This window comes from Xenopus tropicalis, chromosome 3, assembly GCF_000004195.4.
Source record: "Xenopus tropicalis strain Nigerian chromosome 3, UCB_Xtro_10.0, whole genome shotgun sequence".
In the NCBI taxonomy this organism is placed as follows: domain Eukaryota; kingdom Metazoa; phylum Chordata; class Amphibia; order Anura; family Pipidae; genus Xenopus; species Xenopus tropicalis.
In genome coordinates, this window is record NC_030679.2 from 97,142,478 (window position 1) to 97,167,693 (window position 25,216).

The following is a 25,216-nucleotide window of genomic DNA, read 5'->3' on the forward strand; positions in this document are numbered from 1 at the left end:
TCCTAATTGGGTCAGAAAAGCATTACACATGTAACAGAAATACTGTCTCTCTCTCTCTCTGTAATCTCTATCAAGGGTGGGTAGGGATATAGAAATGATCCTAAAACAACAGTTTCTAAAAAAAAAAAAAAAAAACTTTCATAGATGTTTTAGTTTTTGGACTTTTGGACTTTCTGGACATAATGATACGAGACAATGAAACATGATTTTTAATAAAAACTGCCCTAGCTATTGGTTATTAGAATATGTATTGTACTGTACTTCCAAATATATTGATTTCATTAACCTTTGTGCTAATGTTCATTTTCAGTGGAAATAATGCATGTAATATGAAGGCATCAAAAATTAGGTCATTACTAGCAGGGGCATATGTTTTTATTCCAAACATTTAATTAAGATGAAGTTTAATAAGCTTTGTTACCACTTGTGACTTTGAAATATTTAATTAATTTAAAACCTAATCGAATGTAACCTCACATTTGTTTCATGTTAGGCATATCGTTTATCATTATTAATTAAAACCTACATTTCCCTTATATCATTAATGATGTTGCTGATGCAGCAATTCTAGGAGGAAGATTATATTTGAATGTTTAATGCAGAGCTGTTAAAACCACATATAGCATCACTATTCCAATGTTTCGCTTCACACGTCCCCATAATTCTATTACAACAACTTATTGCAAAGCTGCTATAAAAGCTATTAAAAGTACAATTTACACAGTTTGTGTTTCCCGTCAGAGGTCCCAATGTGCACTGAGACAAATAAACATTAGGATGTACTCAGTCTTATATATACTGCTCTTCTTATACAATGAGTGACATGGTGATTTTTGTACCTTTCACCTCCACTATTAATGATTTATCAGATGCATTTATCTATGTTCTAACATGGGGTATCTAACTCTTTGTTGAGATATTTTATACTTTTATGTCTTCCTGGTACAGTCAGTTTGGAGGAGGCATAAGGGATTTCCATGGTGCTTCTCCAGCAAGTCAGTGGTTGGTATTCCTAATTATCACACAGCATGCTTTTTTTTTACAGCAGTAGCAGCACTAAAAAAGTGTTATGTTTAGAGACACAGTAAAATAAAAGTATCAAATTTACCATCTAAAGGCAATTGCCGAAAATGTTTATTTTTTAATAATTCTTTTTTTTCTTTTATAATACCCTTGAATTAAATTATAGTGACACCATTGTAACACCTATTTGGCTATAATATGGCCAACCCAGGCTAGTAGCGTGCTGTAGAGCATGTGTTACATGCGACCTTAATGCACAGGAGTGGGCCTCCGCTACGTGGGAGGTATATAATGGAGCTGAGGGGTTGTTGAACTACAACTATCTGCAGTAGTGTGGTGCAATAGACAGAAATGGACGCCAGAGGATTCTTTTGAATGAACTGGATAATACTTTATTTGTCCAAGACAAAGGTAATCAGGGTATTTCAATACTCACTTAATAAATGCAGAACAGTATGCAGTTATACAATTGATGTAATTCGGATTAATAGCAGAAATATGATGCTCCCCTGTGTATCCCTTCTCATCAAGAGGTTGGGCAGGTAGAACAACAACAGCGTGATAGGTAGGAAAGCTCACCGGCATAGTCCCATGCTCTTTTGGAGGTTAGGGCAAGGCATATTTGCTAACCTATTTTCCTAGCACTTCTGTGTCCCTAATCTAAGGCCAGTAATGCCTGTTAGGAAGACTACTCCTTTGCTATTATCCTTGATGGAGCAAATGGCTGCTCTTTCTGTATAATTCTGTCTGAACTCACCACTTCTAGAGGGTGCTATGAAATATGCTGCTATACTGTCTTTTCCTCATTCACGGGGCCCTGTCCCCGACTTAATTTGGATGGATAGTGGCTTACTGGGCCGGATCTGTACCCAGGCTCGATGGAACTCTGCTTCAGGTAGCAGATCAGCAGCCAAAGAGGAAAACACTTCCTTGTGCAAGACACTATATAGTCTGCCAAGGGGAGTGGTCAGATGAGCTAAACCTGTAAGGGATAGCTTAAGAAACTGTAACCTGAGTATAGAGGGGTCTGCCCTATAACAGTACAGATAAGGAAAAGTAGGGAAGTAAAGCCATAGGGAGCTTAACCCTATGGGTCCCTACACCATTTAAAGAAATTGCAGATGTGATAATAAGACAGCAAGTGTATCTGTAATCAGGTATTTGCCTGGGTTTTATTCAAAGCAAGGCTTTCTACAACAAGACACTTTTTAGCTTCATACAGAATATGCAGCAAACAAATTAAAGTTAATTCTTCTGATATCAGAGCAGACTGGTCCACTGGCAGTATGAATAGCTAAGAAAGCTGACCTCTGTATTGTAGTGTACTTCAGCCAATATTATGGTAGAATAAACCAATGAAACGTCAAATAGTGACTATATTACATACATAAACAAAGAATCTTCATTCAATACAAAACAAAAATGGGTATTTGGAATCCAGTTGAACAGCTTAATACCTTGCATTTTGTTATATCATTTCTAAACAAACCTAAAACTGCCCACTGTATTGTATGACAATGTTTTGCCTAAAAATGCCATGTTCATTAAAAAAAAAAGCACCACGCATGGTTGTCTGCAAGGCAGGCATCACAATATCACAATATTAATCAGGTATATTTATTATGCTGTATATTGATTTTATTTGACTATGAAGCCCAATGTAAAATTCCAGTTTGGCATAAATGAAAATACTGTGGCTATTTCTCTGTAATGGATTATTTCAGCAATTATAGGTGATAGATGGCATACAATTACATGTAAGGAAAATACCCAGTAAATAAACCAATTATTTACACTGTTTTCCAGGGTAAATCATTTTACACATTTAATAAGCCTTAAATCTTTCACTCCCTCTTTGTCTGTTGTTTAACCACCAACTGCCACACTGAATTGTGTAGAACTGCAGTTTATACATGCAGAATTATTGTTGTTTAGAACAATGTAGCTATGCACAAAATGTAAAAATATACAATGTTCTGAAAACTGGTACATCTGTTTTATCCTTTTTTTTTCACAGAAATGAACTTCAGTAAATGGACTGTAGTAACTACTGCAAAAATATAATGGTTTAGTTTGGGAGCCACTGCAGTGTGATTCCATAAAGCTTAAATGCGACACATTTAGAAACGATTAGCTACTGGCTTCTGCTTCTTCTGATGGATTCTTAAAGGATCACTGCATACTTCCATTGTCCTCAGTTTATATAAATATCTATTCTATCTTTGTTTTCAATGTTATAAGAAAACCTAGGCTGTTTTCTCTGCTATAGACTCTTATTTACTACTCTGGTAGGCCACGCCCCATCTGCTTCTTGTAAAGGGTGTATAATGCAATAGGAGGACTATGGGATGTGGAAAGGAAGTCCCTGGCCTTCTCTCCTGAGACTACAGCAGCTGAAATAAGCAAAACTGTAAGCTGCATTAGTAGGTTCTTCATAATACATGGGAGAAAAGAGAACACATTTACCTTTATCTATTTCTGTCTAAATTAGACAAATGATTTTAAGAGAAGTATGTCTGAAGCTTAATTTCAAGCTAAAACCTTACACTCCCAACAAAACTGGACAAATCACTTAACCATTTGGTGTCCCAGTGTACTGCATGGTTTTTTTTGTATTTGTTGTAAAATGCTTTAACTACTTGCTTGTATAGGCTGTAAAATATAGGACAGTGACTGTTTTGTTTGGTAATGACATTTACTATGTGCTAGGTGCAGAGCGCAATGCTGCCGGGAGCAAGGCAAAACTGTCCTTTCTGCCTGTGAAAGCAGCCATGCCCAAAGCATTTGCAGGGTATTGCATTATACTGACTGCTCCAACTTAGGGCCTTTGCGGTAGAATGGGTGTCCCTAGCTGACAATGCCACGGGGACCAACAGGAGCTGAAGGGGAAATTCCCCAGTATCCCAACAGGCTAGTCTGACCCTTAGGGAAAATGCTCCACTTGAACTCAAATTGGATGAACTCTAAATGACAACAACTGAGTGAGGAAGTTTGTTAAAAAATTGCAAGAAAGAATTTATGCTCTATGATGTTCCTGATTTTACCTCCTCTCCCCTAGAGAGAGAATAGCACAGGGAAACTAATCTAGCAGTAAGAACACTTTTTCAGGTTAGTTGTCAAAAGACATGATGTATGAATATACTGTGTGTAGTGCTCAACGGGTAATTAAACAAAGAGTTGTCAATGGTATCATCAACATTAGCATTCAACTTGCGCATATACCTTTGAATCAAAGAGCAATTTTGATGAGATATCTATGTATGTTATTTCATTTGTAATGCACCTGTACTTTGTATTCTTTCTTTTAGAATGTAAAAAGTCAGTATTAAAGCTGTGTTTTTTTTGCAGGAGATTGCATCGCACAATTGCTTTAGGAGATAAGCCATTTATGAACTATTATCTAAATTGTAGGCTACATATGGTATTCACATACCAAAGGTTTTATGACTATAGTATATGCATCACATCTAAATAGGACCAGGAATACCAAATCTCTCTGTTCCTCCAGCTTCTAGAAAAATGCCATGAACTGCATTTGCCCCTGTCCCCATCGCATTCTTATCACTTTAGCTGTTATCTTTAAATGTGGGCCCTAAAGCCCAATTTCAATTTGAAAAATTTCCCATGTGGCTACCCAGCAGCTTTTTCATATAATCTGTAGTAGTGCTTCTAAAGCAGCTATGTGGTAACCATTTGTTACATATACATAGAATACCCTTTAAATATATGGTGTTATTGGTCTTTTATGACACAACAATAAATTACTTGAGTCTGTCCTTCTTAGTATCCTCTGATAGTAGGATATGTTGTCTTAGTCTAGAATTTATCAGAGAAACATGCCAAAACATAATTATGTTGTGATAATTATGCATGTTGTGATTTAAATCATAAAAGGGAAAATGAGCACTAGGGTTTTATGAGTATACCTTTGTTAAAAAAAAAAATGAAAATGCAGATATAAAAATACAATGCTGGCTTGTAAAAGCACTTATTCTTAGTGTGCTAAAAATAAAAAAAATGATAGTGCTGGGAAAATGTTTGTTGGCTGTTCAAGCTTTCTCCCTGCATGCAGAATTACAATCCCTTATCTACATTACATTCTACATTAAAAAAGAGAATTAAAGCAATTCTTGCCTACAGGCATTTCCTTAATCAAGCTGACTCACTTGTTTAGAGTGAATATGAACAGAATAAAATTGAAACCCATTAATCTATAGTGTAACCCCATCCCTCAGTGCCACATTTGTTTATAATATTGGAAGAGATCTGGCAAAGCGTGGGTCCAGAACAATTTGACCTTCCAGTCAAAATCAAATAGATTCTAATGGAACCTGCCTATATATCCACTTAAAAGATGAAAGCAGTTATTGCTCAAATAAACTGCATGGTTCCTTTTCGCTTGGAACCACTGACAGATGAGACCTCAGCCTTTATGTCCATTTCTTCTGTCTGAATCTGGCATATCTACTATATAATTGTGCTTGGCTTTAACACCTCGGCCAATTACCCTGTGTTGGGCACTGTTTTGGACTTAAGTCTATGGATGCAACAGTGAATGGATCAATTAACAATTTGGAGGCATTTGTGAAGTAAATTTTCCAGGTTGTCACTCAACAAAATATAATGTTAATGTTCATTTAACGTTTTAGAACTTGATGAATCAAAAGAGTTTGATTAATCTCATGCCCATTACAGTTTATCAGTATATCTTTATTAGACTGGTAAATTGTAAATAGGTGCCATATTCATGTGCCTTATATTGCTGATTTGGTTTATTTGTTTTAGGGACTTCCATTTATTAATTTGTTTTAAAGAAAAAGTAGCTCTGAGAAGTAACAGTTTCATAATGTACTGCTTGTTTCCAGAGGCACCAGGAAACATAAAGGCTGTATAAGATATTAACCCTGCTCCCAGAGCACCCAGGCAGCCAACACTGTTTACATTAATCAAAGCAATTGCTTTCTGTCACCTGACCGGGCATATCTTTATATATATTTACTATAGAAAAGGGGAGCTTAGAAACTGTGAATTACTTGAGCTGTCAAAAATGTTGGAATTCTTATTAAATAACCCTCTTGTGTCAGAAATGGAAGGTATGCATTGGACTCTCTGCCACTTGGGCCCAGAACGATATTATGTCTAGTGCTGTTTAGGTCTTGTGCACTTTCATTTGTCAGTTAGTCTTACAAACTCACTTTTTTCCCCCCTTTAGATACAACTTGTTTTGGACAACAAATTACTTTATTGTTCCAATCTTCAGGACTCAGCATAAAGGTAAGGCAATAGAATGAATTGTCTTTTTTAACATTAGTAAGTTGTAATGCCATAATGAGAGAATAAGAGAGGTAGTTTGCAATACGTTGCTCTGCCAGTAATATTATAATCTCCTTAGCCTACTCTGTACAAAACAAGCATTACAGTAATGATTTCCTAGTTGTGCACATCTTATTTATAAATTGTAGGCAGCAATAGCTGCAGCGTTAGTAAAGTGGTCTGTGAAGAAAATGGATTGGCAGTTCCATTCATGGCGGAATGAAGCCTCACCAGTTGAGTTAATGGAACGGCACTTAGAGTGCTACAATAATCAAGACTTGATATAATAAGCGCAGGAATTTTACATTAAAGTTTGATTATTTCATTGTTCTGCTACTTAAGCTTGTTAAATGTCAATCTTTTACTATTAATTTCATTTCAATAGAATTTCACATTGATGTTTGATAGTGTATTTGTTAATTCTGCTGCCCGACCAAATATGTTCTGATACCAGAAACCTTAATGTTCCTCAAAAAATGTGCTTGTTAATCATTATTTTTTTGTAAGATCTGCTTTGAATGCTTTTTTTTTTTTAACATCTTCCTATTAATGTACATTATACTTATTTCAATGAGCAAATAATAAAACTGTAATGTTAATAAAACATGTGTTTTATTATAAATATGCTTGATAGCAAGGGAATATAATAAGAATCATTCACAGTGGAACACACGCACACAGCACCAGAAAAGGAAAGGGCTGTATACAAAAATTCACCATTACCTTGCTCTGATATCCAAAAAGCTCTGAATTACAGTCAAGCCACCTCCCATAAACTGTATTTTAAATATTAAATAATTTACGTTTTTAAAAATGTGTATTTAAATGAATCATATTGGGTTTATTTTATGTGTAAATTGCTTTTTAGTAGACCATATGTTAGTAGACCTCTGAGTCTGCTAGAAGAGTAGTACACAAGTGCAATAATGCTAAATTGCCCAAGTATAAAGATCAAATGAATGAATGCCTAGAGCTTAACCTGCAAGGCCCCAATATATATGGGATGTCACCCTAAATCATTTTAGGCAGATATAGAGATGTATTCTGTATGCATTCTGTTTATGAGGGTCCTATTGTTTTAGTACTTAACATGCATTAAACAAGGGTCAGTTGCCATTCTACTTTGTACCCCATCATTTCTCCATTCTACAACCCTACTTTGACTAAAACCTCTTACAATTTTTAAATTCACCAATGTCATATTGGCTTTTATCATTAAAGGGGCAGTATACTTCCTTGTGTAACATGCATGCAATGAATAAAGCTTGTACTGAATATACTTTTTGGGGTAAATGGGGAAATCATAACTACTTCATGTTTGGGGCTTGCTAAGTGCCAGCCAAGTTATATTGGTGCCTGAGGCCCGGCACTCAACCATCCCGCCTCTCCGCTGCTGGTCATTTTCAAACTCTTTCTCCTCTTCATCCTCCTCCACCACCACTGATCACTAAACCCCGCTGCCACCTCTACCTATCACTCACTTACCCACTGATCATGGCCCCTGCACCATTAACTATCAAGCCCTTCTCCAAGTTGCAACCCCCATGCTATTGCACCCTAGGCAGCTATTTTACTAACCCTTGTTTTGCCCCTGTCCTTGCAAGGCAGATAATTCAATTGCCAATATACAGTACACCCCCCTCCCTTTCCCCTTTGCTGTGACTGTTTTGTTAGCAGGAGTCCATTATGGAGGGGATTAATAGTGCACTAGAAATTAGCCACCTTGCAAGGACCAAACATGGAGTAACTTCAATTTGCCTGCCTTGTTAAGCTTAAGCAATAACAACCACAGTTTTTTCACAGTTAAAACAATAGGCAAAAACAATGTTCAGCACAAGCTCAATTCATTGCCCTAATTCTAAACAAGGCGGTGTTAAAGAACAATCATTAACATTGCACTCCTGCATTGATTTACAACGTTCTACATTCTGTTCTCTTTTTCTACTTTATTCAGCCATTTCTATTAAGGTCTTAGGGTTAATGACTTTGGTTTCCCTGAAGCATTCCAGTGTTATTTGCTAGGTTTTGATGGTTAATGATTGAATTAAAAATTAGACCAATAATGTGACAGTAGAGGAGACTGTGAAATGTTGTGATTCTGTGTTGGTTCATCATATCCTTAATAATCAGTTAGCTCCAAAACAATTACATCATATGAACTGAATATGCTCCCCTACTTTTACCTGAAAAACTAAGGTATATGTAATACTTGCATATTGCTGTCATGATAAATATTCCTATAAAACCTATACCAGTGTTAAATAGATATTTTATGTCAATGAATATCATTATTTTTTGTTTTACACATTAATTTATAAAAAAAATAAATTAAGTTTTCATTTTCATATTTACCCAACAATACAAACAGCCTGCCTGTACAATAAAATCATCAAGTTTTATTCCCATGACTACCAAGATTGTACGGCAAAGTTTAAAGTGTTTGCATTAAAATGATGTAAATTTACATAACTTTTGATGGTGATTTTGAGACATTCCAGCGGGGAATAATAATAGACTTGTAAAAAATTCCATTGAACAAGAACATTAAAGAAAACATCTTAGATCAAAAGTTGTTTTGCTTTTTTGTTAAAGAGTACTGACATTTTGCAAAGTAATTTGAAATTCACATTCAAACTCTCATTTCAATTTGTATAATATATTAAGCAGAACTACATTCTGAAATGCCACATTTATTTATTAATATGCACAATTCTATTTATGCTTTGAAAATTATTCTGCAATTTGTTGAGGAAATTAGAAACATATTAAACTGAAATTGAAAAATGCAAGTATTATCAGATTTTGTGCTTCTAGACTTACATTTACTGAGGGTATAAAGTTATGTATTGCCATTTAAGAAAATTGTTTATTTACTGCTGCTAGGTACATTCAATACTGAAAAGACAAATGCAGCCTTATTCAGGTATCAAGGCTGTAGATACAGTTTAATGGCAATGTATTAATGGGAGGCTTTAGCTGTAAATGAAGGTAGCTGGCCATGGTATGATATATTACTGTAAGCCTTGCAATATGGTTGGGGTAGTCTTAGCAGGTGAAGAATATGATATGAAAAACCCTGCAAAGCTTAATTTAAGCATGTATTTACTTTACCAATAGTGAATGTTTTCTAGATATTCAAAAAAAAATAAAGGGAGAAGGTTCATGGAATACTACAAGGTCTATCACCTAACGTGGACATAACCACTGTAGGTTAAAACCCACCAAAACTTCTGTCTGCCTTTCCCCTTTATCTGTGGTGGGTATTGGCCTGGAGCAGTCTTGGATTGAGGAACACAAGTATAAATAAAATAGGTGGGAGTTTAACTGTATCGTAGTTCAACAGTACTAATTAGTGAGTAGTCCTGAGTACTGATCTACTTGCATTGCTGTACAGGTATCTGGAAAATTGGTTCTTAGATCAAAGAAACTGTACCTAACTATCAGTGTTTTAACTAATTAAAGTCTACTATAGACAGCCCAATGTTCATATCACCTGATCTATCACTGTGGGGAAAGAACAGTCTGATATTTTCCACTCTGGCCATCTGAACATCCAGATATACTTGCCATACTAGAATGACATGCATGTGTAGAAATTCACTCAGTCTTAAAGGAACAGTAACACCAAAAATGAAAGTGTATTAAATATAATGTACTGTTGCCCTGCACAGGTAAAGTTGTGTTTTTGCTAAAGTAACAATACTATAGCTTATATAAATAAGCTGCTGTGTAGCCATGGGGGCAGCCATTCAACCTGGAAAAAAGGAGAAAAGGCACAGGTTACATAGCAGATAACAGATAAGCTCTGTAGAATATAATGGGGCTTTATCTGTTATCTGCTATGTGCCTGTGCCTTTTCTCCTTTGAATGGCTGCCCCCATGGCTACACAGCAGCTTTGTTTATATAAACTATAGTAGTCTTTCTGAGGCAAACACACCAGTTGTAGCAATGCAGGGCAACAGTACATAATATCGTAATTATTTTTATACACTTTCATTTTTTGGTGTTACTGTTCCTTTAAATTGCTTAAAAAATATGTTGCCATGATGGAGCACGATTATGTGTTTACATTTTAATTGAAATATTTTTGACATTGACAATTATTTTCATACATATTTTAAGACAAGTTCTAGATATTCATTATAGAAGGAGATTGTTTTACTGTGAAGACTGGAATTAATCATTTTTCATGTATGTGATAGGGATGGCAGTTCTGCTGAGACAGGTTCTGATGAACACTCTTTATAAAGAGATGTTTCTTTAAGAATAAAGTGATTCTGATTGTGAAAACCTTTCCAATAGGTAAATTTCATGGACTGAGCTTGGGGAAATTTGTACTTAAAATGCAAGGTCAGTCTGAGCCTAGCGATGTTCTGATGTAAACAATGTTATCCTGTAAATTCATGTTTCTGTTGTCCTTGTAGATAAGAAGCTATTTGTCAGTGAATATACTCGGCTATCACCCCTGGGAAGCTGACAGCATTTTTTTCCCTTTTGCTGCAGATACAGACCAAAGATGCTTTAGTGCACCAAAGTCATCACACAACAATGCTGATAAGACAGAAAACATGGTTAGGAGGGTGCAGATGTGTGTGGGGAAGCAGTTTTAGCATTTAGCAATCATTAAAAAGTATCATATAGTGATTCTTTGTGTTATAGAAATACAACCCTGATACATTTAGGTTTCTTACATAACTGCTTTTAAACTGTTACTACAATTACCTGGTTGAAAACCATATCAAGGAAAATCAGAAAGACATAATTCTATTGAAAACATTCCTTTAATTTTGATGTTCATTGTGTTGATTGCAGTCTGATTTTTTCGATCAGAATAGTGTTGTAATCACTGTATGAAGTGTTGTTTAAGTGCAGTACAACTCATCTTTATTATACCTGGGAGTATGACTTTAATTGGAATCAAGCACTTCATTATTTCTTGCTTTTCAAGAGTGCAATTTGGGAAATTTGGACAGTACTATACACAGTCTAGATCAGCGGTCCTTTGATCTAAAACCTTGTGAGCAGGGTGCTCTCATCCATTTTTATTCTGTGGCTCTTACATACATAGTAACATAGTACGTTAGATTGAAAAAAGACATACTTTTATCAAATTCAACCATAATGCCCATATATAACTTGCTACTACCTAAATGCTAGTTGCAAAAAACCCCATCTGAAGCCTCTATAATTTGCTGCAGAGGCGGAAAAAATTCCTTCCTGACTCCAAGATGGCAACCGGACCAGTCCCTGGATCAACTTGTACTAAGAACTATCACCCAGCTTAGTTGCCCTTCTTCTGGACCCTCTCTAATTCAATAATGTCCCGTTTTAACACTGGAGACAAAAACTAACCGGCATATTTTAGATGGAGCCTTACCAGGGGTCTTAAATTATTGTAAGACCCTTGTTTGTTATAAATGAATGTTAACTACTGTACTTAATTTGCTGGCACTACATAAATAAATGGTGATGATCTACCACCTACTGGAAATGGGCCAAAGCTGACTACTTTTTAATGCAGACTTAGATGCTGGTGTTCTACAGCAGTTCTACACTAGTCTGAAACTTTGTGTCTGAAGTGTTTTTAGAGACAGATTATGGGCAACCTGGAGTTTCATATTGCCCCCATGTTGCGCAGCTTGAAGGACAGCACAAGCCCCAGGAACCACAGTTGGCTCCTGACTGATGTGTTGTAATAATATAGCTTTTGTGTGTTCCTACAAAGATTTCTGCAGGGCCACTGACTTTCATAATATTTTGATAGTTTTAATACCACGTTTTTAGTTTGAAAAACTTCTAAAATTACCTTATGCAAAATAAACATTATCAGATGAATGTGTTCCTTTATGGCTTCCTATGTATAAAAGTAGCACATCCATTACTGGATCTTTATTTGAACTTAGCGTCTTCTTATTTAGACACAGGCCTCAAAAGATGAACCAATGAGTGTATTTGCTTAGAAATGTTTTTATTAAAATCTTTCCAATGCCTTTTTAAAACCTTGGTTAACTCTCACCCTCCCACTCTCTCTAATGGGTCATGATGGATGCTCACATTGGACACTAATAGGTTAAGCATAACAATTATTTTAAGAAATGCTTTTACACTGCAATTTTGTATATAGTGGGATCTTGGTTGTGCTGCAAAGCATGAGGCTAGATTTAGAAACAACTTAGACAAAGGAAGCAATCAAAGCAGCTCCAGAGTACATCTTGACATCAAATATCATAAAAAATAAAAGTACAGATGGGCTTGCAACACAAAAGAGATTGATTGACTGAATTGCATGGAAAGCATTCAGCCAGATGTAAGAACCAAAGTCTTTAGACTTTGCAAGAGAAATGTATAAATAACTCCATTTTCTAATTCTTTAGCTCCTTTCCATCTCCTTGTGTTTAAAAAAAATGTATATTTTATTGTGATGGTGCAACTTTGAAAGGAAATAGTAAACTTTTCTCTTCTGAACTGCTGAACTATTGATGGCCTGGTACTGAGCAACAAGAGAAGCTAATGGTCGAAAAGCAACAAAAATGAATATAATCATGACAGGTTACAGGTAAACAGAGAACACACTTAAAGGATAAGTAAACCTTCAAAATAAGGTGATGTAAAATTGATGAGAGTGCTATAGCACTCTCGCTTGCAATTTCTATTCGTTATTTTTTTTTTAATTTCAAGATATTGAGGGTTAAAGTACTGTTAATATCGATGCTTTTTGTTACAGCGTCACCTACTTGTCACTTGAAGTATGTCGAGGATCTTGTCAAGAGAAAGAAAGAGGGTTGGTCTGATGTTCTTATGATTAGGAAAGATATGAGAGAAGTTATCTGAGGTTCCTTATGTCTTTCCTAACCAGAAGAACATCAGATTAGACCACTTTTTTTCTCCTAACAACTTACTCACCAACGTCCTCCACTACTTTATGTTCGGAAAGTGACCAGTATGTGGCGCAGTTGAAAAAAAATGCATTCATATTAACAGTACTTTAACCCTTAACATCTTGGAATTAAAAAAAATTATGAATGTAAATTGCATTCATCAATTTTACATCAACTTATTTTAAAGGTTTGCTTATCCTTTAAAAAAAGTAGGAATCTGAAAGCACATATTATACAGTATATAAAGGAAATGTAATGCTGGTTTGTGCCAAAGATGGTACTTCGCATAATTTGTTGTGATTAGTGATTATCTTTAGTAGAACTGTGTCTACATGAAGTGTTTTAAAAAATAAATAAATAAATTATACTCGTTTGTTTCTTTTCCAAAATAATGCACTGTATAATGTGCTGGAATTATCTCCCACTTGGCTAATGAAGAAGCCATTCTGATTTTAAAATGCCAATTTATATAACATTGTCAATATAGAAAAAAGGAAGTCATTGGCCTAAGAAGAATCTGTTTTACCCTGTGAGATATCACTTTTTATGTTGCACAGTTTCTTTGCTTATGACAAGCAGGGATTGTGAATACATTTTATTTTTTTGCAGCTAAAATGTATTGAGGCAAAAAGGACAACAGTTCAACAGTAAAGAACTAGGCTAAAGCACCAACTAATACAGTTGGTGCTTAAGCCTAACATAATAAAGCTTGAACAGAGGGTCACCAGTGCCCTTTACTGTATAATTTCTAATGTTTTTATTAATTTTGTATAGCTGGGCTTGCCAATTTTAACATATCCAAAGGCTGTGGCACATTTGTGTTGCTATCTATGGTGCAGATCTCACTCCACCAACAGGTAGAAACTGTTAATGCAAGGGAAATAATGACCATTGCACCAATTATACTTTATGAACACTTTACTAGCATGATGATAAATTGGTGGTCATGTAATTCTTTTGGGTTAAGCTGGATATTGTTGCTAGATGGTCGGTATATCACTTCTGGTGGCAGTAATATCTTTTATATCATTTGTTAGCAGTAAAACATTGTTTTGTCATCTTTTCTATGCCATATTTCATTCCAGTTTAGATGTTAGCGATTATGAACACATGACCCCTGCGTATTAGATTTCTGTATATATAACATTATATATTGGTACTAGGATGTGGAGCACTGTACAGTATTGCAATATAGAAAAGTACACAGAGGAAGGACAAGCATTGTAATAAGGTATACATTTACAGAAAATAAGATCCATGTGGTAATAGATACATTAAGAAGGCAGTCACTGTCCTGTAGAGCTTACAATGTTATATTTATAAAATTACAGATTTATTATATATTTATATTTATAACATTAAATATAATATTTTCTGATATATTCTAATGCATTGAATTCAAAATTAGCAATTAGATTCCTTTTCAGGTACATTTCATGTAGGATGGAAAATAGGACGAATAGGACATGCAGGTTGGATAATAAAAATGAGAACATGGTTCCCAGCTTTTAGACCTGGCAAAGTGAACAAAAAAAAGTGTGTGTTTTCAGCTTGGATGAACAGTAATCCACAGAAACTTGGATAGTGCTCAGACAGAGGTATTTTTTGTGCCCAGTGAATACCAGGTTCAGACCTCACATACTGTTTCTCCACTGAAGCAGAGAAAGGTTTAAATTACTTTTTTTTCGTTCATGAGCCATCGGCAAGTTTTGGGGCGAAGTTCCAGCTCCAGACAATCTGAATGGAAAGTAATTAAAAGTGTCAGTATTATTCCTTCTCCTGGGTATTAGTGCAAGTGAAGTGACACACTTTGAGTATTTGCAAGACACGCAGGCAAAATTGCTGACTGCCATGATAGAGCTGTAGCTTAAATCTTTCAAGATAATTATAATAGTAATTACAAAATAACAATAAAAAGTGGCCCTGGCAGTGAGCTTCCCAGTGACAACATATGGGTTATGCTTTGCTCAAGCACGTTGCCTATTTAGCAATTTTCATGTATTGGGATGATAATCCATTATATAACATGACTGGTGCCAAATTCTAAAGTAACAATGACGTCCTGAAGAGGGTAATGGAGTCCTTGGTTAGGCCAGGAATCAGAAAAGCATTTTTTTTTTTAAAAAAAAAGCAACAAAACCCTTGCAACTTTTTTTCTCTGTAAGAAAAATGTATGAAATAATTGTGTTTAGCAGTGATTAGCAAATCTGAGCAAAACGGATTTGCCTGTGAGTTCAGGAAATCCAGGAGATTTTGCAAAATCAGGGCAAAAAAGATGTCACTTTTTTTTTGCCATTTCCTTTGACAGCCAGGGCAAGCAGGAAATGCAATCCAGTAATGTCTTTTGCTTCCCTTGGGCTGTCATTTCTGCCCTCACTGCCTATGCCAAGCACTAGAGATCTCCTGCTTGGCACAGGTTTTGCAGACAGAAGATGCTATTTGATATAGGCGAAAATTTGCTGTGAATTATTTGCTGCAAATTTGTGCAAATAGAAACAACACTTTGATTGGATGACACCCTTGGTGGTAATATTCCTTAGTTGCAACGTTTACTTAATAGGAACATTAAATAAGATAGTGGGGTGAGAAATGGATGAAAAATCCCGCCATGGGTGAACTCACAGCTTTCAATGCAAATTTGTCCATGACCCATTTTTTCACTACCCTAGTGTTTAGCTGTGGGGAAAGAAAACTCAACTGCAAAAGAAAATCACATTGTTTAATTCATTTCCAGAGAAGCTGTATGATTTTGAATGTTTTAATAAACTTGAAGTTGCTTGAAATCCTTAGAAGTGTTCAGAAACTCCTGAACTTTTATTTACTGAAGTTTTGATTTGATTTGATTTTTTTTTTTCATTAAGACACTAGTTTTTGAACTCAAATATATAAATAAATCAAATATAAATAAATATATAAAGTGAATCATTTCAACTTAAATGGTTTTAATGCAGAGCTTGATCTAGCTGTTTTTACCTGGGGTTTCTATTTTCTTTTATTTCCACTAACTGTGGTCTTACTGGGACATTGATTCAGAGGTGTAGAGGTTTCATTTATCTAGTAAACAGACAATATGGACTTTTGTCTCCATGGACTACTGCAATTGTATAATCAACTTTCTGCAACCAAGGAAATGGGTAGTACCAAGAGCCATTCCGTGAGAAGAAGCAAATTGGCTTAGTTTGGCACTGTAATAAACCCATTCTTTTTTTGGGAACACTGCATGGACACAACATTCTTGATATGGTTCTGACAATATTTCCTATATAAGTAGAAACATACTTTTTAAAAATATATTTTATAAATAAACCCAGTGATCTACTATGCGCATAACTACAATTTGTTTGAATTACAGAGGCCATCAGGGTTGAAGGAAATTACTGGGTCAGATTTTAGCTATCATACTGCAACCACTAATTGCTATTTGGTGAGCAGTGACCTTTACTATATACACAGGGTACTGGATTTGTTTTGCATCCATTCCCTATTATCAGAGGCAGTGGCAAGTGATATCAGTAAGGGGATGACAGCTGGTGTGTCCTTGGCAGTGCTTTGTGAAGGGGGGGGGGCATCCTCTTACTGATATCACTTGCCACTGCCAGGCACTATTGGTTAAAGTACTGCTTTCATATGCTGTATACTAATGTATTCCTCTTTCAGTGGGGACTTGAGCATGCAGGGGTTTGCACAGAGGTGTTTTGAAATATATTGAACAGTGTTAGACTAGGAAAAGGATTCTTCTCTTTGTTATGCTTCCTTTAATAGATTTCCAGTGAAATCTTACTGCCTATTCATTGTAAATGAAACATGATGAGTCATTATTATAAAACTCATCTATACTAATGTAAGAAATCCTTGAAATCTGCCCTTTGTGACACTACAGTGGGCATGATAACTCAACATATATGTGTAATAAAATTCTGAATACAAGAATCCAAATTCTAATAAAATAAAGGAACACTTTTGCGACTGTGTGTGAAAGTTAAAGAGAAAGAGTTGCAACATAAGACTTGATATGTTGACTTGATAAATTCTTGATGGATAAGAGCTAATATATTTATATAGAAATGCTAATACTGTCAGTTTGGAACTTTAAGTCGAGCCAATATGACTGTGTGACGACTGTATTTCTGACATGAAACTTAAGTATAGGCTCAAAGATAGTGGTAAATACTTGAGACTTGAGTATTGCACAGCAATACTGAAATGGTTTCACTCCTTAGGTTAGAAATGACCAACTGAAGATCCTCAAGACACTCTTGAGCTGGAACACTCACCACCCTCCCAACTGCTAAAAGTTCCATGATTAGCTATACAACAAGATTTGGTGGTGTGCTCATTGCCTTCTGTGCTGAGTGTGCTTATCTACCATTAATGTCATGTTGTGTATTGCAGCTGTCTACCACTCTGGATGTTAAATAACAAAATACTATTCCTTTTCATCCTACATGTGTTTAAAAATACATTTCAAAAGTAAATGACTGATGACTGATGAACAGTTTTTTTTGTGGATAATAAACACTGCAACTCTTGACACTGTCATTTAGCATCCAAAAATGCCAATAAAATTCTTTTTCTTGTAGAGCAATAACTTGACGGGTGAAAACACAAGTTTGCCTCTTTATAGATCCCTGATAAGGCCTCACCTTGGGTTTTGAGTCCTTAAGAAGGTTATTAATGAGCTGGAGAGAGTGCTGAGATGAGCATCTAAACTGGTAGTAGGAATTAAAGAATTGAACAATGAGGAAAAGATAATCAAAGTTGGGGTTGCCACTCCTTTTGACTAGAAAGACATCATTTTGGTCTGCTCTTGCGCAGCCATTCCCCCCAAAGCAGGTGCCTAGGCAAACTGGGAGATAAAGTTTGCGAGCTCAGAGATATACTGAACCTAGAGAATGCAGTCAGTGCTCAGCACCGCCTTACTGTTGCACCCTATGCACATGCCTATTTTGTCTAAACCTAGGTTTGGTTCTGCCCTAGTGCAATATATCTATATCCCCCAGGATCTAATGTGTGCTGTTTATAAGTCTTTATCATGTCTTCTTGTGCTCAATCTTCATTTGTGATTTATTTAGGTGTTACCTCAAAGTTTTATGGGACGAATGTCAGTTACTAGCTGAATATAAAACTCTCTAGAACCTGGAAATATAGTCAGGTAACCTATTTATTAATATATGTCAAGCAAAGGCAATCTGTTTCATAGAATTCTGGTTCTGAATAGTGATGAGCAAATTGTTTGGCAGGCATGGATTCTCTGCAAAATTCCACAAAACAAATTTTGCGTTAGCCGCTTTTCGCAAATTTTTCTGCAAAGCAAAATGACAGATTTGCTCACCACTAGTTCTGAATGCTGGCATTATTGCATATTTTATTTACCCTATGTAACTATGTAACTATTTGAAGTTCATAAACAATATCTGCATGTTTAAATGTTAAAGGGTGTAGAAGCGATCGCTGCCTGAATGTGTAATCTTCTCACTTTCTTTATCTGGAGTTTTTAGCCTTCCTTACAGATTTTAGAAATATACAACAGCCATATAAATAAGGCAAACTTTGTGAAGCATCTGCAAGATTTCAGGAGTGGACCATGAAGATCTAGCTTCTGTATTTTTTTTTTTTATATATATTCTCTATTTATTTCAAGCATAGATGGGGTACAGAAAGGGGAAGGGCAGGGTAATTATTTACAATGTTATATAAATGAATATACAAATGAAAAACAAATGTTGGCAACAAGTTACTTCTGCTACAATACAGTCATATAATTACATTATGATGCTAAGAACTATTGAATTCTAGCTTCTGTACTTAGTAGGCTCTTAATGGTGCCTATAACAGCATGTGACACAAATACAGCCAAAAGCAAGCTCCAGTGCACGCAAGTCTTGCAAATGCAGGTGGTATCAGCAATTTCTATAGGTGCATATTCATCATTTTTTAGGATTTTTATTCTGGTGTCTTTATATGAAAAGACATTAATTAAACCTGTAGACACTGTCATGTAGTTGAGTTTGATTTCCTGTCATGTTGATATGTCTTGTGGAGCAGGGAAACTGATCTAGCAAAGCATTACCTTGCTACATACCACTTACCAGCTATTCAAGGTACATTGCTTAAAAAGGAATTGGCAGTGTAAGTGCCTGACTCTTTTTTGGTAGATGTAATTTTGCTACATTTTACTACACACTTTTTTTTCCTTCATAGTTTATATCTATGACATATAGTGGCCAAGTATTTGGCCTTTCAACCAACTCGTAGGGATCATGCTTACAAGAAATATATATTTGCAAAATCACAAATCCATGTAATAGCATAGTTGGTTGGTTACATAACTGAAAGAAACCCAAATGGCTCCTCCTTCAGTTTAATATGTTAAAACACAATATCAAACCCCTTTTTTGTGAGTACAGTCTCCATAAACATTCATGACGTAGGAGCAGTTTGAAGAAAGGGAGGAAATGGACAGACAAGATGATAATAAGTGATAATTAGCTTTGGTAGTTACAATTTGACTTTGAATGTAATGTAAGTTTTGCTGTAATTCTATACAAATGGTACTACGTTCATTTTCTACTTATTCTATTGTTTGCTGGTTGAAAAATGAAGTATTAAGTAATCCTAATGTACTTTTTCCAGCCAATAATCTCCCATTCTGCTAGTAAACAGAGATTTGTTATTGTGCTTTCTTGAATTATTTGAAAACAACCCTTGGAAAATAACTTTTATTTAGCCCAAAACGGGTTTCATGATTTTCTTTCCTTGTTCTGAATGACAGAAAGGGTGAGATAAGATCCTTGAAGACAAGACTTAAGGTTAATAAATATGATGTTTAGTGTAAACACACTTATATATATATATATATATATTCATAAATGTGTTAGCTTGTTGTTAACTAATCAGTTTCACTTTCAATGGAGTTTAAGGCTAACATTTCCCAGGGGGACCATACTTGTCAGGTACTGGAATTGGTTTGCCTAAGAGAAAGGTACTTAGATCACTGGTATTGAGGTATGGAGTGTTTTGTTTAGTAGATCTGACACCTCAGACCATAGTGGGATTATGATTGGACAAGTCCAGAAAATAGGAAGATATGCTCCTTTTGTCTCGAGCAAGTTACCATCCGTTTCGTGTTTTCCCAGATTGTAATCCAGTCCTGGTCTGAGAGAGGTTGGGGTAAAACTGAATCCCATATATCATGTATTGGTGTCTGGGAGGTGGGTCTTCACTTTGCGAAAAGTTCAAATGTTGTAGGTAGGGACCCCTTTGCATTGTAGCTGTAAGGTCCAAAATTCACCCAATTTCTATTCATTCCTATGGGATTTTTAGAAGTGTATTTTTAGAAATAGTAAAATAAATATTTGCTTGGTCCTTGCAATACCAGTTTTGTGGAATTAAAAATCAGTGCTGTGCAGAAAGACTAGTACTGCAGTGGAAAAGTTAGTCAATGTACAGCACTAAGAATATTTCATTTTTATATGAAATTGCATTAGGGAGAGAATGATTAAGTTTGTGATTTTATCATCATTAGCTAGAGTTCTGTTCTTTCTCCCATAGATGAGATGCTGGATTTTAGGTCCCATAAAGTTTCTATTGCCATACCGAGCATAAACATGCTGAAGCAGATAATATAGTTCTGCTTTCACAAGGAATATGCAAAGCTTTCATGTCTGGGATGTCTGACATTTTTTGTAGCTGTTTTATATTCTCATCAGATTTATCTGGTCTCTGTTCTGCTTTGTGCAATGAGTTAGATTTATTAAACTGTACAACCCAATGATGCTTTCAAAACTGTTTAGAAAAGAAAAGAAATGGGCCGATGTAGGTCTGCAAAATAATATTCAGTAGAGGAAGGAGCCAGCTATGGTCACTGCTGCACTTGTGCTATGGGTAGAAAGGATATCCATCCTTAATTCCTAGTCATTAAAACTTGACATTTTTTTAGAGAAGAGACAGTTGAGGCAAGAGACAGCTGGGGACAAGTATGTTCTTACGGTATGGACCGTAAGGGCATTTACTGTATCCTGGTTCCCTAGCTATTAAAATGCAATTTTTTTAGATAATTTTATTATTTACACCAGGAATGTTCTTGACATAACACAAACTGGCATGGTTAAGAGCAGTAGTTTGAGGCTGATTAAGCTGAAGGTTAAGAAAATCCCTGACATAAACTACTGCCACAACAATAAAGCTGATCTGTGTGTCTGATTATAGATTAGCTTTCTGTAAACTAGATGCTGTGATCTCAAAACTACTGCTTTCATCTCCCCCCAAATGGATCTGTGTTATTTGCCCTAGCTAACTGTGATGCTCAACTAAAGTCTAGAACCGATCGAGAGACATGATTTTCTAAATATCTGGCTCCATCAGCAAGATGGTACCTGGCTTTTAGCTGTAACACCTTTACAGTTTTGACCCCACTTAGGACACTGGAGGGAAACATGAGCAGTTTAGAGTATAGGCACATTGCTAAGAAACCTTAAAATGTGAGGTTCAGATTCATTGCCGGGGTCAGAGTAGAAGGCAAGCACCCAGATATCTTATCTGTGAAGGGTCAGTTAAGGCAAATAAAATCAGGAATCTTCTTTAAAGAGGATATAGCATGACCACCTGTGCCTGTAATGGATTTGTTAAAGCAACAATGCAAGGGATTATTTACCTGTACATGTTTGAGAAATATTTAGTGCATTAGTAGTGTATTAGTTAGTAGTCTACATTATTTTATATACACTATCAAAAACACTATACACACCTCCCATTAATCACAATGTAAACATTTGTAATAAAGGAACCCTTTTATCTTTTACAAAGAGTTTATGGGGAGTGTAGTAAAAGGTGCAAAGTTTGTATAGGTATAATAACCTATAGCAATTAGCTGTTTGCTTTCAAACAGATAACCAGTAAATGCTGCTTGCTGATTGGATTCTACAGGTGACGACCTACTGCAAAATGTGTACCTTTTATTACATTACGCCAATTGTCTTTTTCAACATAACTAAACTTGTATTTGATGAGTATGTAAATCTCACTCTGTAATTCACTTAATGGTAAAGGATATTTATTTATTCAGGATACTTGTGGATAAAAAGACTTTAGGAACACACAGGCATGAATTAGAGCTCACCACAGAGAAATTGACCCACTTTCTATTCACTCCTATTGGATTTTCAATGATTTATCAATGATTGAATGTTAGAGTTCACTTTTTGATAAATATATGTCTACAAATCTCATAGGAATTAATAAAAAGTGGGTGAATTTTTCTGTGGTGAGCTCTGATCTCACATTTTAATAAATTTGCCCCAGATAATAATTCTACAAAGTACAATCCTTAAAAAATGCTGGTTTTCATTGGGAGAACTTGTTTGGCCCAGTGGATAAATTAGCAGATAATTTTCCAATATCGACACACAGTGGGCAAAGATGCAGGCAGTCCCTGGAAACACCAAGTTCTGACATCTCAAGCATTCACTTTGACTGATGATCTGTTCATGTTTAGATATGGTGATAAGCTGAAGACACAAGTCTGACGGACCAAGCTACATAAGCTGTTGCATTTGATTGATATGAATACTATCAACATTTATAAGACTAAATCTGTATTTGAAAAGGTAGAAAATGGGTTTTAACTCCTCTGTCTTTTCCACTGCTGAGTCTGTTTTAACATGCACTATATCTTGCAGCCACAAGGCCATTTACAGACTTTCACAGATGCATTGGTGAAAGCAAAACTTGAACAGTATTGTTATACCAGCTTGTTAAAACTAAAAAAGGCCAATACCCATTTTCATGGACCCTTTGCCAACGGACCTTGCTTGATCAATGGGCATGAAATTGATTTGTCAGAGTAGAATTTAAATATTTAAAGGGAGTTGTTTCAAAAATATCTTGGGGTAGTCTCACAGTTGGTATACCTGGAAATTAGGGATATCCAACTAACAGTGTCAGACTGGGTTGTTAGTGGTAGAAGTTAACGCTGTAACAAACGGCTAGATGGCCTACCATAGATAGACTGCAAAAAGATACAAAAATTGTTTGCAGAAGATAGAGGAAGTTTATTAAACAAATAAAAACGAACTGTATATTTTAAGCAGAGCATAATAATATAGGGAGGCAATCATCAACCATTTAAACCTTTTTCCTTTCCAAAGCAATAATTAATTGTAGCCAAACTGCAATCACTCCAACGGGCAGTTGTTCTAATCAAAGGATATTTTTATGCACAGTATGCGGCTTCTGAAGCATTATTATTTGATAGCAGAAAGCAGGAAAAAGCTTATGACACCCCCTCTGGATTTGAACTTGTCATCCCCAGACATCACATTCTTGCACAGAGCTGTCATACTTGTCATTTGATTTGTATCCTGTTAATATAGATGGAGTAATAATAAGAAAAGGCCACTGTGGCAAGAAATTGCATCTTGAAAGCTTACTTTTAACCTTTTGCACTGCCACTGTGCCTTGAAATAGATTTAAATGAGCAATTACTACACAATTAAAGCTTATGATTCTCCAGTTAAATGACCTCTTCAATGAAAATAGTGTGAAATGTGTTTCAAAACTTCAACTACCAATGCTTAATGCATCAAAATACCATTCCTTTTTTATTTTTAAATTGTTTCTATTTAGTTTACTACTGCAAAGAGTTAGTATGTTTACTAATGCCTTTTCCTACCTCATCTTCACATTTTTTAGTGTTAATAGATAGAAAAAATAGGTAATACAAGTAGGGATGAGTGAATCTGCCCTGTTTCGTTTTTCCGAAAAGCCCACAAAATGTCGCAAAACAGTGAAAAATTAGCAAAACGCATTTCATGTGCATCTTTTTTATGCTACCATGCCCAATTGAACTCGACCATGCATATTTTGACATGCCCGTGACTTTTTTTGATGCACAGCAAATTTTTTTGCAACGACTTTTTGTTGGAGTTTTGCTGCGAATCAATCACTAAATACAAGGTCTCACCTGAAACAAAAATGCATCTTAAAACAGCATCTTCATCTCTAAGATACAGTAAACCTGTGATTTTTTTTTTTTTTTAGCCCAGTAAAGCAATGAATTTGTAGCAACTGAAATATTGCATCCATTTGCCATAGGTTCCACCATGACTAGCTAGTAAAATTTAGGATTGCTGAGTATGTATGTATGTATAACTTTATTTATAAAGCGCTACTTATGTAGTATGAGTAGTCAGGTTTATAGTTCATAGTTTAAATCATTTAGACTGGACAAATGTGCGTGTAAAGTTTAAACTGACTAAAGGTGGCATCAGTACCTTACTTAATATATAGAATGTTAATGGTGAAACAAAAGAACACAGTTTATAGAATCTGAAGAACTTCTGCTGCTTATACACATTAAAAAATAATGTCCCTTAAGTTTATTTGGCCATTGAATCTTCATGTTTAGTATGCATGTTACTTTAAAAGTGACAACATACCAATAGTTGCAGATAGTTATAAATTTATAAGATGAATATAAAATGAGGCATATTAAATCAACTGGACCCTCCAAGATAATCCCCTTGAAATTCTTCATTATGTTTCTGCATCTCTGTTGTGGCATAAGTATAGCCATAGACTATAGACAAAAGGGAAGTCTTCCCCTACCTGATATGTGGTGCTAACACACGATGATTTGATCTAGGCTTGTACCAAAATGAATAACCTATTCAGCCATTTACTTCTTAAATCCCACAGCTATTGTGTTATGTTTAGATGCTAATTTAATTATGTAATTACATGCTCTGCAAACAAATTCACTGACCATTTTATATTCTACCAACAAATAATTTCCTGTTTATTGATCCATGATTGAACCTCTGGCTCATAGTTTTGCATTTAGTTCTCTCTGAATGCATCTGAGAAATTGGCTTGTAGGACACCCTTGCTAAATGATTCATCTTCTTTATAGTCAATTCCTTGCGCTTACTGATGGTATCCTATAAAGATACTACCCAATAGGAAAATTCCATAGGAGTCATGCTATAGGAGTCAAAAGCTTTTA

At 35.4% G+C, this 25,216-nt stretch overlaps 1 protein-coding gene across 7 annotated transcripts in view; it reads left to right on the forward strand.

Annotated features, from left to right (window-relative positions):
- Positions 1-25,216, forward strand: part of apba2 (amyloid beta (A4) precursor protein-binding, family A, member 2) — a 158,168-nt gene that overhangs the window by 54,578 nt on the left and 78,374 nt on the right. For 6 of the 7 annotated variants that reach the window (XM_031899155.1, XM_031899157.1, XM_018092413.2 and 3 more), the window contains exon 2: positions 6,236-6,297. The exons of the other annotated variant lie outside the window; for it this stretch is intronic. The gene's annotated coding sequence lies outside the window, so the exon portion shown is untranslated. The remainder of the gene's footprint in view (positions 1-6,235; positions 6,298-25,216) is intronic. 7 annotated transcript variants of the gene reach the window in all.